Source organism: Haematobia irritans, chromosome 3 (assembly GCF_050003625.1).
Source record: "Haematobia irritans isolate KBUSLIRL chromosome 3, ASM5000362v1, whole genome shotgun sequence".
Taxonomy (NCBI): domain Eukaryota; kingdom Metazoa; phylum Arthropoda; class Insecta; order Diptera; family Muscidae; genus Haematobia; species Haematobia irritans.
In genome coordinates this window covers 54,137,746-54,153,015 of record NC_134399.1, presented here as the reverse complement: position 1 = coordinate 54,153,015, position 15,270 = coordinate 54,137,746, and the positions used below count along the sequence as shown (strand labels likewise).

General features: G+C 33.9%; 1 long non-coding RNA gene across 1 annotated transcript; it reads left to right on the top strand.

Moving 5' to 3' along the window:
- The first annotated feature begins 3,781 nt into the window (after nucleotides 1-3,781).
- On the top strand, nucleotides 3,782-4,237 carry LOC142232396 (uncharacterized). Its single transcript, XR_012721115.1, has 2 exons — nucleotides 3,782-4,007; nucleotides 4,066-4,237. It is a non-coding gene; the product is annotated as an uncharacterized LOC142232396 (long non-coding RNA).
- The last annotated feature ends 11,033 nt before the right edge of the window (nucleotides 4,238-15,270 follow it).

Genomic DNA, 15,270 nt, shown 5'->3' with positions numbered 1-15,270 from the left:
ACCGTATTCTACAGATCTGGCCCCCAGCGACTTTTTCTTGTTCTCAGACCTTAAAAGGATGCTCGCAGGGAAAAAATTTGGCTGCAATGAAGAGGTGATCGCCGAAACTGAGGCCTATTTTGAGGCAAAACCAAAGAAGTACTACCAAAATGGTATCAAAAAATTGGAAGGTCGTTATAATCGTTGTATCGCTCTTGAATGGAACTATGTTGAATAATAAAAACGAATTTTGACAAAAAAAATGTGTTTTTCTTTGTTAGACCGGGGACTTATCAGCCAACCTGTTACTATGGTGAAAAACAATTGCTAATTTGGTGTAATCATTTCTCATGTCGTAAATGTCAAGAATTTTCAACAAATGTCAAATTACTAGCCTCTTGGGCTAGTGAAACTATACTCACCTCGATTTACGTCAAATTTTTACCAATGCTAGTAAAAAGTTTCGGTTTCGAACAGGCCCTCAATGATTGTTTATATTCAAATGTATTTTTATTAACGACATTGGTGTAGGAACCCGATTATAAATTGAGTGATCTAATTTGACATGATTAGATATGAGTAGATCCAAAAAATGGTAAGATCTAATCATATATAATTACTATGAAATTAGATCTGATCACATCTCAATATTGACCCAGATCTAAAGTCTTATATGTAATTATATCTATCGCTACATTTTGTTAGATCTGGTGTTAGATCTCGGTATATATGGAGTTACATATAATTATATCTAATTATGTATATATCATATCAGGGCATATTTTTTGAGCTCTAATCATATCCAATTAGATCCACCAATTTTTACACGGGTAGAGGGCCAATTTTGAGATCTGATCAGATCTATTGCCATACCCAGCAAAAAAAATTGGAAGTTCTTCTAAAGAAACAACTTTAAAAGCACTTCCAAAAATATTCTTTTTTTAACTACAGAGGAAGTCATTTAATTTAATTTTTTATAACTCGACTTTTTCATATTTTTAATGGGTATTTTTAACTGGTTTTGTTAAAAACTGAGTTAATAAAATGGTACAAATTATTAAAACTTTGTCGAAAAAAATGCAATATCCATTCTAGAAAAATTGCGAATTTTTGTAAATTTTTGAAGTCAAGCGTTTCAGACAAGCGTTAGAATGCATAAAAAACATAAAGAATTAAATAAATTATTTATTTAGCAAAATATCACAACATTTTTTAATTCACTTCCAAAACACTGATTTCGGATCACACCTTAAGAAGTGATGCAAATTCGGTGCAACATCTGTTGAAATGGTGGATATCCGTCTTGTCATGTTAAATTCATCGCTTCTGCGCCAATTTTGCACCACTTCCAGATCCAAAAAGAACATTTTCACTACTTTTTTGACGACGCTTTTTTGCTGGGTAGTAATTAGATTTGATTAGATCTTACCATTTTGCGGATCTACTTATATCTAATCATATAGAATTAGATCTCTCAATTTTTACTCGGGGTGTTAACAAAATATGACGAGATATAATTAAATGTATCTAGATATAATCCCATATATGGCAAGATCTAACAACAGATCTATCTGCGTATAGGGCTATATATTATTATATCTAAGGCATTAGGCAAATTTTGAGATCTGATTTGATCTAATTATATAGCAATTAGATATAAGCATATCTTACTAATTTTCGGATCTGCTCATACCTAATGAGATTTTACTCGGGGTATTTCTTTAAATTATGATTATATATATTCTAGAAATCTATGATTATATATATTCTAGAAATCCTTTGAAGGGCGTTGCCACACACAAAAAATTGCCACCGAAATTCTTACAATTAAACACTTAATTGTATTTGGGAACGGATTCAATTAATATGTTAATTGATCTAATTAATTATTTAATCAAATCCGAATAAAACCCAATTTAAAAAATGATTGATATTTGTTACGTTTCCATTTAAAATATTAATCACCTTTATGATTGAAATTGAATAGTTTTGAGCGATGGAGAAAAAGAGAGAAAAGAGAACAAGAGAATGTGTATTTTTTCACCAACACGTGATGGAGAGATCAATCTGTGGAAGTAACTTGTGACAAATGGTTGGGTTTTTGTTTTTCGAAAATCATGACTGCACACAAAAAAAAATTTTTCTGATTCAATCACGAAATTAATTGATCCAATTAATTTTTTAATTGAAATGTCTTCAATCACAGAAATGATAGTATCAATTAAAAAATTAATTGACAGTCAATTAAAAAATTAATTGATCCAATTAAAAAATTAATTGATACTATTAATTTGTGTGATTGATTTTTATTTCAATTAAAAAATTTGTTGATTCAATTAAATTTTTAATTGAATATTTTTTAAAACTCAATTAAGATTTTAATTGGAAAAATTTTCGTGAATTTTTTTTCTGTGTGGCGATATTCTGTCTGATGCGTTCGAAAACTTCTTAGCCTATCAAAGAAAGAGAATAGTTAGTTTTTCAAAAATATTTTTATTTTTCAATATAATCTCCTGAAACTTCATTACACTTAGTCCAAGGCTTTTCTAGCAATTCTATCCCTTGATTAAAATAGTTTTCCTCAAGGTCTTCAAAATAGTGATTTACAACTGTAATTGCATCTTCATTTGAGGTAAAACGCTTGCCAGCAAGACATTTTTTTATAGATTTGGGAACAAGTAAAAGTCACTGGGAGATAAATCAGGAAAATAAGGTGGGTGGTCAAGCAACTCGTACTTTAATTCGTTGATTTCAACCATTGTTAAAACACTCTTGTGCGCTATTTTTTTTTTTTTTTTTTTTTTTTTTTTTTGTAAGCCAAGACGTTTTTCTCGAATTTGTACATTTTAATTTGAACGAATTCCTTAATCTACAAGTGTATAAAATCACATAAAAATTATATGCATATATATATATATATATGTATTATTGATTATTCGGAAAGTCAAACTAATATTTGAAAAATACCTATTGACACATTTCCCAGCGGCGGAATCGAGAAGGACCTTGCAAATTCAGGCATGTTAAATGCCTTAAATTGGAAGGAGTTGTGTTTATAAGGCATAGGTTAGGTTAGGTGGAAGCCCGATTTATCAGGCTCACTTAGACTATTCAGTCCATTGTGATACCACAATGGTGAACTTCTCTCTTATCACTGAGTGCTGCCCGATTCCATGTTAAGCTCAATGACAAGGGACCTCCTTTTTATAGCCGAGTCCGAACGGCGTTCCACATTGCAGTGAAACCACTTAAAGAAGCTTTGAAACCCTCAGAAATGTCACCAGCATTACTGAGATGGGATAATCCACCGTTGAAAAACTTTTTGGTGTTCGGTCGAAGCAGGAATCGAACCCACGACCTTGTGTATGCAAGGCGGGCATGCTAACCATTGCACCACGGTGGCATGCATGTGTACTGATTTTACATTTATCGGAAGCCTTCTAAAATCAGACCTGTATTTAAGCATTGCGTTTCATTTACTTTTTTCATTTTATGCACACGGACATTCTCTCTGCCTTCTTTATAGCAAGTTGTATAGCATGGGTGTTAAAATTATGTAGCAAGAGAGATGTCTTGTGCTCTCGTTTAAAAGAGAGCTTTAAAATTGTTTACATTCCTATTAATTTATAATTAGAATGCATTTGTAATGCCTTTGGAAGTCAAACGGTTATTTCATAATATGACAATCCCCGACTTACAAATAGAAATGAATAGGCATGTAATTGCATTGCTTTCCACTTCCAAAAATAAGCTATTACGAATGCGTAGGATTTCGTGTATGTTAGAGGAATTGTATTTTAACATTTTCTACCCCCAAACAAAAACAAAAATGAAACATAGCAACATTTGAAATTTATAACTATTTATGTCAGAAAATATTTTCATTAATGCCATGTGGATAATAATTTAGCGTACGCCAGTACATGCTATTCGTTAGTTGAATTCTTGATCTGGTAAAGTACGTACGTCTTCCAAATTATAAAGTGTTTCGCATTTGCGATAGTAACCTTAAGTATAAAACTCTAACGGTAAGTCTTTAATTGTATTTTATTATTTTCATTTTTTAATGCATTTTAGTTCTTTCAGATCTTGACAATAAATTTACCGAAACGCAGAAAGAATATAGAGCCCAGACGAATCAAATATAGTGATATCTTGGGGAGTGACTTGACATTTTCTTTATGTTTTTATATATCTCTGAAATCTCTTTTTTAATGTTAAAAATAAATAAATTTGAAACAAAAGCATAAAAATTTAATACCGGATTATTTATTTATCATAAAGGCATTATTTTGGGAATGTGTATGGAAGGCCTTCCTAAACGAGAACCCGCATAGCGCTACAACATGCCTACAATAGGAAGGACGTGAGAAGTAGTTATATTATCAGTAATTATATAGGTGTTTTATATACACTCCTGTAAGCCTCCTTCTTTTTGGAGGGCTGGTGAAGGGTCTTTTAGGGAAGCTACAAATAAGGCCTTGCCCTCCAATCTCACCCTATGTTAAATGGAAAGGAAGGTGTAATGTCCTAAGCAGGCCTCTGTAATGCCTAGACAGGCCTGGAAGGAGGCCTTCCAACCACATGAACTACGCCGCTGGGTTATCATGAATGCCAAACATACACACACACTCATCCTAGTGTGTGTCAAGTGCATTTCATGAATGAAATACAAATTTCAAGATTAATCAGAAATTTACATGCTATTAGGATGCTATTAGAAATTCCGTATTTGGCTAGATACAGCGCAATGAACCCAAACTAAGAGAAATATTCAATAAATCACCTTTGCTTCAATCTAAAAATTGCACTTTATTTTCACCATAAGAAAGTTTCTTTTTATTTTCGTTGTTGTTTTTCGTTTCTATTGTTTCTCTTTACTTTTAAATATTTTTTGTTAGAGAATTTAAATAGGAAATCACTTAATTAGTACAATACACTTCATTTTATAGGACAAATATTTAATATCATATTAATTTTTGTCAACACTTTGCAAATATTTTCTTAGCTTTGCATCTAAACCGTCTTCACAACTGCGTTATAATGAAATTAAAGACAACAAAGAGAAACTCAAAATCCCACAAAATGCAAAAAATAAATCAAAAGGAAATAAACAAAACACAAAACGTAAAATTGAAAATAATAATGGGCAAAAAATAAATAAACAATGTGAACAAAAAATCAAAGCAAGAAAAAAGAAATAACTGCTTCAGTAGAAACTGGAAGTCACGAGTGGAAGAAAGGAAACAGCAAACTTGGCACAACAAAGACGAGCCATAAATCCAAAGGCCAACACAAAGCACTCTTACGAGTACAGTGGGTTGGTTGGTTGGTCGGTCGAATGATTGGGGGCAACCCCCACTGAAGGGCAGGAGGCATGTGGAGGCTGGTTGAAAAGTACATGATGCGATAGTAAATTGCAGAGTCTCTCTCATAGAAGTATTGACCGCGAGAGTGATCAGTGTTGCCGTATCGAAATGATCAAAAATGCAATTTGCATGTAATTTCTGGTTGTATTCGAATTAGAAGCAAAAATACTGGACGCATGGATAAAAACGCAACTTAAATATAAAAAATGGTTGCTTTCTGCACAACCTGTTCCAGATAATTGGAATCCCCTGAATTGAACGATACATTTGGTTTTGTTCTCCCAGTTCAGATTTTATACGTAGTTTCCCACAACGTTTACTGAGTAAATTAAAAGCTTAATCAGGTAATACCTCATAACCTCAGAAAATAGTCTACGAAATTTTGTATAGGCGATTTAGTTTAGTTCATGACAATTAATAGATTTAAATAAAATTTTGTGATGAAATCTTTCTTATATTAATTATTTTTTGCTTACTTTATTAATGATGTGAAAAACTAAACTTTCAATTAGTTCATATTCTCCTCAAAAAGGTTATGTCTGCTTTTATAAGTTTCTGAAATGAGTAAATTTTCCTTAAATTGTGTCTGTCCTGAACTTCACAGGAAAATTTAAAATATTTTTATTGGAAAAAATTATTATTAAAAAAAATTATTAGGGCTGTTTTCTTTTAGCACTGGATACCCTAAGCAGTCACGGACTAAAAGAAAACAGAGTACTCGTTTATCCAGGACATCTGCAAAAAATATGCAACACTGTCATCAGCTGTTTAATAACAATCACAGGAAAGTGAAATCTTACATCTTTAATGTATGGAAACCTCAAATAGTAATAAATATTTACTGCTGCGATTATTTATGACACTGTACCACTTTGAAGCACATGCGTTTCTATAAATTAGTCACAAAAAATTGCTATTGTGAATCTAAAAAGCGTCACTTTATAAAAATGCAATCTGGCAACACCGATGCGACTTGCACTGAAGAGATTTTCTGGATAGAACACCAGTGCAACGATGTTCTGGATAATCCATACAAATGTTGCATCCAGTGCTAAAAGAAAACAGCCCTATTATTAAAATTAAATCATTTTATTATTATTTTAGAAATTTTCCACAGCCCAATAAAATTTTCCATTTTTTAAGTAGGTCTCAAACATTTTATGAACTAAGCGTGGGTATAAAGTTCAATGAACGTACATACAAGTTCAATATGAACTAACGCAAAAAAAAATTCGTACGATTTCCAAAAATAGTAAGAATGAACTTCTAATGATTTTCTTCTTTATTTTTTATTAATTTTTTCTTCTATGAAAGGATGTAATTTCGTGAACTGCAGTTAAAAAGTACAACAAGGCATTAAATTTTTCTGATTTTAACAACGCTTTTTGAAAATCTTAAAATGTGGAGTATAATTTAGTTCAATTTTCGTACGATTCAATTTTGCTATTCTTGCTGTAAAACAGTTTACTTTTTTTCTGTACAGCGCTAAAAACATTTTAGCAATTTGTAACTCCTATTTTTTTTTTTCTTCAAAATATTTTTTTGTTTTTCAAACAACAGAAACAAATTGTTTTTTAAAGATTTTCTTCAATTTGTTAAAAAAAAATGATACACTTTTTTGTCATATTGCAATTAGAAAAATATTTAAAATTTTCTAAAATAAACCTACATTTTCTTTCATGGTGGGTTCAATTGTTTTCTGGGTGTACAAAATTGGAATAGTTCAGCCAGGTTAGCTTACAAAATAGAATTTATTATTCGATTTAGTGCTTACGGTGGTAAATGCCCGCCTTGCCTACAAAAGGTCATGGGTTTCGGAATATCACTCAAAACTTTATCAGCTGTGGTTTATATCCTCTTACACAGAAAAAAGTGTCTTGTAAATTTAAGATGCATTTTAACTTTCACATAGTTCAACAAATTTACTGTAATATAGTTCATTTTTCGTAACCACAACGAACTTAGCTAAAAGAAAACTTATAAAAATTCAGTAAATGTTTTTTAGTTCACTAACTAGGAAATGGGAAGGATTTTTACTTAAATAAAGTTCCAACACAGTAGTTAATGTATCGTTGATTCTATTATAAAACAAGTAAGTAAAGTCTAAAGTCGGGCGGGGCCGACTATATTATACCCTTCACCATTATGTAGAACAAAATTTGTGTTACCCTCTCAACTCCTTCAAATTTGTTGGGAGTTATTATCAAGGTTTATATTCCCATATACAAATATTTCTATATGAAACGATTTGGAGAAAATTGCTTGTACTTCTACAAGATCGGTAGAATTAAAAATTAAATGGGCTAACACCCTGGGATGAAACACAATGTTAGTAAAAAAATATGGAAAATATAAAGCTAGAGCAATTTTGATGCAATTGTACAAAAGAGCATTTATGATTTATCGGGCGATACATATATATTCGATATATAGGACAATTTGAGTAATATTTACAATTTTTGCTACTCAGCAGTGGCGATTTTACAATGATATTGGTTAAATCTCGCCAAGATATGTGGTCAATTGTGGGTTGTGATATATTATTTGGCCAATTCGGGCGATATTTCCACAAGTCGGAGCTTTATTTAAAATTCTACCATTCTGTGGAAAGTTTGGCATTACAGTGTGTAGAATAAGACTACGATATTGGGAAATCATCACAGAATTTTGTGTAAAATGTGGGTATTTTGGCCATATTAGATCAAGATGGCACACTTAAATAGCATATTAAATGTATTCTCTGTGGAATCTATCAAGTCAATTGGAGGAAATTCTCATTGAAAATGGGTCTAAAATTTGAAACATTCTACCATATTTCCCCTACTCTGGCGTACATATATATGGGAGCTAGATCTAAATATGAACCGATTTTGACCAAATTTGACATGCATAGTTAGAATAATAATCCTGCTATCTCAACAAAAAACGTAATTGGGAGAATAATTTTGGCCTCCGTGGTCATATGGGTGTAAATCGGGCGAAAGATATATATGGGAGTTATATCTAAATCTGATCCGATTTTAACCAAATTTGGCACACTTAACGATACTATTAAACGTACTTCTTATGCAAAATTTAAAGCAACTCAGGAACCGATTTGGCTGATATTTTGCATATCTTACAAAAGCCCCAAAATATTTGGCTGCCCGAAATTTTGAGAAAATACATTGATAAATACGTCAATTATGACCATATCGGTGTTAAACACTATGGCAGCTATATCTAAATCTGAACCGATTTTTTTCAAAATCAATAGCGATTGTCTTTTAGCCAATGTAAAACTCTGTGCCAAATTTGAGGACGATCGGACATAAACTGCGAGTTGTATTTTGCACACAAAATTACATATACAGACAGACAGACAGACGGACATCGCTAAATCGACTCAGAATTTAATTCTAAGACGATCGGTATACTAAACGATGGGTCTCAGACTTTTCCTTCTTGGCGTTACATACAAATGCACAAACTTATTATACCCTGTACCACAGTAGTGGTGAAGGGTATAAATACATGGGCAATATAAAAATCTTACTACGAAATGTGGACAATTTACCACCAAAAAATTTTGTATGGAAAAAAAATTTTTGTAGTAAAAATTAACTTAACGACATTACCGATTCGTATGATGGCTACCTAAAGAGTGATACGGTCAATATAAACTTGAGGTATTTCTTTCAATTTTGCATTTAAAAAACCTGAACACCCCTCATTTTGAAGGTGTGTGTGTAGAATGTTGCTCCTATTTAGATTTTGGAATTCACTCTTCAGTTGTCAAAATGCCGTCCAAGCAAGAAGAGCAGCGTATCAAAATTTTGCTCGCGCATCGCGAAAATCCGAGCTACTCGCACGCAAAGCTGGCAAAATCGCTAAAAGTTGCCAAATCAACCGTTACAAATGTAATTAAAGTGTTTGGGGAACGTTTGTCGACAGCCAGGAAGTCTGGATCGGGGGGAAATCGAAAACCGGAAGCCGCTGAGACGACAAAGAGAGTTGCCGGTAGTTTCAAGCGAAACCCTAACCTCTCTCTCCGAGATGCCGCAAATAAGCTGGGTGTATCGTCTACAACCGTGCATCGAGCAAAAAAACGAGCCGGACTATCGACTTACAAGAAGGTAGTGACTCCAAATCGCGATGATAAACAAAATACGACGGCCAAAGCGCGATCCCGGAGGCTGTACACGACGATGCTGACGAAGTTTGACTGCGTGGTAATGGACGACGAAACCTACGTCAAAGCCGACTACAAGCAGCAGTTTTATACGGCAAAAGGAAGGGGAAAGGTAGCAGATATTTTCAAGCACATAAAACTGTCAAAGTTCGCAAAGAAATATCTGGTTTGGCAAGCCATCTGTACCTGTGGCTTGAAAAGCAGCATTTTCATAGCTTCCGGGACTGTCAACCAAGAAATTTACGTGAAAGGGTGTTTGAATAAACGTCTGCTGCCTTTCTTGAAGAAACACGGTTGTTCCGTACTGTTTTGGCCGGATTTGGCACCTTGCCATTACGGTAAAAAGGCCATGGAGTGGTACGCCGCCAACAACGTGCAGGTGGTTCCCAAGGACAAGAACCCTCCCAACACGCCATAGCTCCGCCCAATTGAGAAATAATGGGCTATTGTCAAGCGGAACCTAAAGAAGACCAAAAAAAACTGCTAAGGACGAGCAGCAGTTCAAGGCAAACTGGCATTCTGGCATCATTTTTTTATAGATTCCTCATAAATTTGGCATATATTTTACCTTAACTTATAGATAGAATTCCAACTAATCAATAAACGTGCTACTGGAAAATGAAGTGAGAAGAGAGTAATGAAATCATTGCATCATGTGAAGGAATTTTTAGAGACATTTTGTGTATATCTCGTATGATTGTTTGTATTGGTTATTGCGTCATTTATGCTGTTGTTGGTTGTTTTGATTCTAGAGTCAATGGAATGTTCCTTGTGTGTTGTTGGTATCTTTTGTTGTGAGAGTTGTTTTCTTACAATAGCGAGATCAGAAAGGGATCGTGTGTGTGTGTAGAGTTGCTTTTCTTTACGGCAGGTATGTATCCTTCATGACTATTTGTGTCTTTGAGTTTTATGCGCTTTACAGACTATCAGTTATTCCGGACAACAGTGCTCGTGTCGAACAATCGATTGTGCCTTCGGACTTAACTTATAATGTGCACAATATATGGCACATTATAAGTTAAGTCCGAAGGCACAATCGATACTGCTGCATGTTTATGGGATCGATAACACATTTACGATTATTTAGTCATCGCCGACAAGTCGTATTGATCCGACACACTGTAAGATTCTTTACAAACACCGACATTCCGTCCGGAATAACTGCGGTATTGGTGGTTATTAATTGTTACCAATTTCTTAATACAGGATTCCCAAAAAATTGTTCATTTTTCCGGATAGCAGGAATATTTTGAATGACTTTAAGTATATTCTTCCCACAGCATAGCAATTATGTACTAAAATACGATGCAATACATGAACTAATTTATAAGAAAATCATGAACTTATCTAGATGAAAAAAATCTTTGGCGCCAAATCATGGTCATTCTCTTACTAAGGGTTAGTTCATTTTTCATAAAAAATCATTTTTCATCAAAAACAAACCCAGCCAACTACATTCAAATCGATGATTTGAGTTTGGCAAAGGAAAAGAGATATTCTTGCAAATTTGTTTAGACAGTAGCCGACTATCAAACCTTTTTTCGGAAGGTTCAAGAGTAGTTCACTTTGGGTTGAGTGAATTACCCGAATTTATTCTGATAATTGGTTGATAGTTTTGCTGCAAGTAGAGGATTCTGATGAGGAATGTGGTAATTCCGAAACAGATGTATATCCAACCATCTTGCAGTCTATAGGGCTTTGCCCAAATAAATTTGACAAGGATACTTTTCCTCTGTTGGTTAAGCTACACTTGTAGTTTAGTCAATGTGTGGTTTTAAGCTGAGATAAAAACAACAATAATGATTGAAGAGAAACCAACAATAACAAACAAAACGAAAAAATAGTAAACTTTTTTTTCGGTGTAATCTTGATATTTTGTATCGAGATTGAATAGTCTGAATGGAATTAATACTAGGATCATACCGCACTCAACAAAAGTGAACCCACCAGGAAGGAACCCATAGTTTAATATTAGAAAATTTCGACAAAAATGTTACATAGTCACCCTGAAAAAGTAACATGTTGCTCTTGAAACATGTTGAAGGTGGTCATATTGCTTCTCTGGGTATACTTTATAAACCGAATTGTATTTAGTTAATTTGATTTAAAACGTTTATACATCGAATTATTTCGTTTTACTTGCTTTTTAAATTGATATACATATTCCCCCATGTTCCGATATTCGGAATCGCAAATCGCAAGAATTTATTTTTCTTGTAACGAAAACATAGAGATACCAATACCTTTTAATTTAAACTCATTAAAATTAATTATATTACCAAGATTTGTATACATTTCAGGGTTAAGAAACAAATGAACATGGGGGATTGTATTATTATAATTTTTGTTTGTTTTGTTGATTGTATTTTTGAAATGTAGCATTTCAGGAAATTTTCACATAATTTGGAAAACCACCTTATACATTTTAACTTACCTAAAATAGTTTTTATTTTTGGAAAAAAACTAAACCAATTAGGGATTTTTTTCTTAAGATTTGGGGAGAAGGTTAAAAAAATCACCTGGCAACACTGTTTATAGGAAACATTCTCGTTTATAGGAAACAAAAGCAACAACAACCATGACTGCAATTGCAAAATCTCTATTACAAGTTCATATATGTAAGGGGCGTTAAATGTAAGTGGAAGAGGCAGGAACACAGAGAAACTCACTTGCCTCGAAGTTTATCTAAAAGCAAAAAAAATCCAGTAAACCGCTTACATACATTTGCTAGTTGCATCAAAACATTTCGAAAGCGAAAATCACAATTGAACGAATACAAGCTCTGTAATGAGCAAATGCCAAGATTTATTTCTATATCTTGTTAGGGTTGCCTAACAGGTTGGCTGAAAAGTCCCCGGTCTGACACATAGATGGCGTCGCTAGTATTAAATGTATATTATTTTTATATAGTACCAACCTTCATATGATTCGCGTCAAAATTTGACGTCTGTAAGTCAATTAGTTTGTGAGATAGAGCGTCTTTTGTGAAGCAACTTTTGTTATTGTGAAAAAATGGAAAAAAAGGAATTTCGTGTTTTGATACAATACTGTTTTCTGAAGGGGAAAAATATGGTGGAAGCAAAAACTTGGCTTGATAATGAGTTTCCGGAGTCCGTCCCAGGGAAATCAACAATAATTGATTGATATGCAAAATTCAAGCGTGGTGAAATGAGCAGCGATGACGGTGAACGCAGTGGACGCCCGAAAGAGGTGGTTACCGTCGAAAACATCAAAAATATCTACAAAATGATTTTGAATGACCGTAAAATGAAGTTGATCGAGATAGCAGAGGCCTTAAAGATATCAAAGGAACGTGTTGGTCATATCATTCATCAATATTTGGATATGCGGCAGCTCTGTGCAAAATGGGTGCCGCGCGAGCTCACATTTGACCAAAAACAACAACGTGTTGATGATTCTGAGCGGTGTTTGCAGCTGTTAACTCGTAATACACCCGAGTTTTTCCATCGATATGTGACAATGGATGAAACATGGCTCCATCACTCCACTCCTGAGTCCAATCGACAGTCGGCTGAGTGGACAGCGACCGGTGAACCGTCTCCGAAGCGTGGAAAGACTCAAAAGTCCGCTGGCAAAGTAATGGCCTCTGTTTTTTGGCATGCGCATGGAATAATTTTTATCGATTATCTTGAGAAGGGAAAACCATCAACAGTGACTATTATAAGGCGTTATTGGAGCGTTTGAAAATCGAAATCGCGGCAAAACGGCCCCATATGAAGAAGAAAAAAGTGTTGTTCCACCAAGCCAACGCACCGTGCCACAAGTCATTGAGAACGATGGCAAAAATTCATGAATTGGGCTTCGAATTGCTTCCCCACCCACCGTATTCACCAGATATGGCCCCCAACGACTTTTTCTTGTTCTCAGACCTCAAAAGGATGCTCGCAGGGAAAAAATTTGGCTGCAATGAAGAGGTGATCGCCGAAACTGAGGCCTATTTTGAGGCAAAACCGAAGGAGTACTACCAAAATGGTATCAAAAAATTGGAAGGTCATTATAATGTTGATTAATAAAAACGAATTTTGACTAAAAAATGTGTTTTTCTTTGTTAGATCGGGGACTTATCAGCCAACCTGTTATATATACGAGATTTTATTTTATTCAATTACGAAATTTATTAGTCCAATTGCTTCAATCACAAAACCGTAAGTATCAACCACAGATTGATTAACCCTTCGACCCTAAAGCTTTTTGTGTTTGAGACTAATTGTAAGCGTTGTTTTTGTTCATAAAACTGTAACGGTATCGAAAGCTACAAGTGTTTTCTTCAAAATGAACAAAAAACCGCTAATTGGGTTGTCAACTAGCAAAAATTTTTCATTAGAAAAAAATATTTGCGAGTTTGGAAAAAGGTTTTTATACATGTGACTTTTTTCAAAGTTTACAACAAAAATGTTGAAAGCTTTTATTAAATCTGTTGTACATGTCAAATATATGTGAAAGTCTAATCTAAGAATTGCAACAAAACAACAGGTGAGAAATTTTTAACGTTGTAAAGTTCCCTGTGGGAAACTTTGGGCAATTATAATTACATACTTTTGGACAGGAGACCTAAAAAACGGTTTGATAAACAATGACAACGAATATCGTTGCTTTATTATACTTTGTTTTTTTTTAGACCGCCAGTTAAAATGGTATGGATTCAAAAGAAAAAATCAAAACATTTTCATGAATCACGCGAAGCCCTGAAAATTTAAACTAAATCTCGTGAATGTGCGTGAACGGGACTAAACAAAAACGTGTCGGGTGTGAGCGTGAATAAAAATCAAATTGTGTTCGTAAATGTGCTTGTGTAAAATTTCTCCGAAATCACGCTCACAATAAAAATTCACGATCCAACTCACGCTCACGATTAACGTCATGTTCGCGATAAAATTCACTCTCACGGTAAAACAGAGACACAAACAATCACACTCCAAGTTCGCCGATTTTAATCACATTTTTTATCACGATTAAGATTTCAATAGCGTCCATTGTATTATATTTTATATCCGTTATTATATATAAGCGCTATTTGTGCAAAGCTATTCGAAAAACAGAGGCCGGAATAATGGGCCGACAACCACAAACTTAACAAATATCGTTACAAACCACTGCATTTCCTTTATTAAGCTGGGTGTTAGAGGTGTGCACGTAAATCAAAATTGACGTGTTTCACGAACATTTTGAGGAAATAAATTGAATTTCCAGAATACAGAATTTTAAAATAATGAGCCGATTCTTAATAATTAGTATTATCGTAAAGGTGAACACTAATAGGAGTCACCAGAAGCCTCTCGGCTACACTCACATGATTAGCGAGCATAACTTTGAACATTGTGTCAAGCAGCGATATTTCCTCTTATTATCAAATACTCCATATAATTCCATAAATCATATTCACATGCACATTTCTCTATGGACATTCTTTGGTCAATATACAAAGTCGTTTAAGGAAAAAGTCGATGTGAAGGAACAAAAGTCCGACTTATACTTTACGGCTTTCTATAGCTAAATAAATATTGAAGCCAACTTGAAAGAAAATATAGGTAGGTGCATTAAAAAAATCATCTACAATTTATTATAAGTGAACTTGACACAATGACCTAATGTAGAGGTGTACGCGTGACACGAAATTCTCGTGTCATGCGCACACCTCTCACGCGTGAATCACGCGAGTTGTGAACAAAATCTAAAGCAACTCTCGTGAATGTGCGTGAATGGGACTAAAATAAATATGTCGTGCGTGAG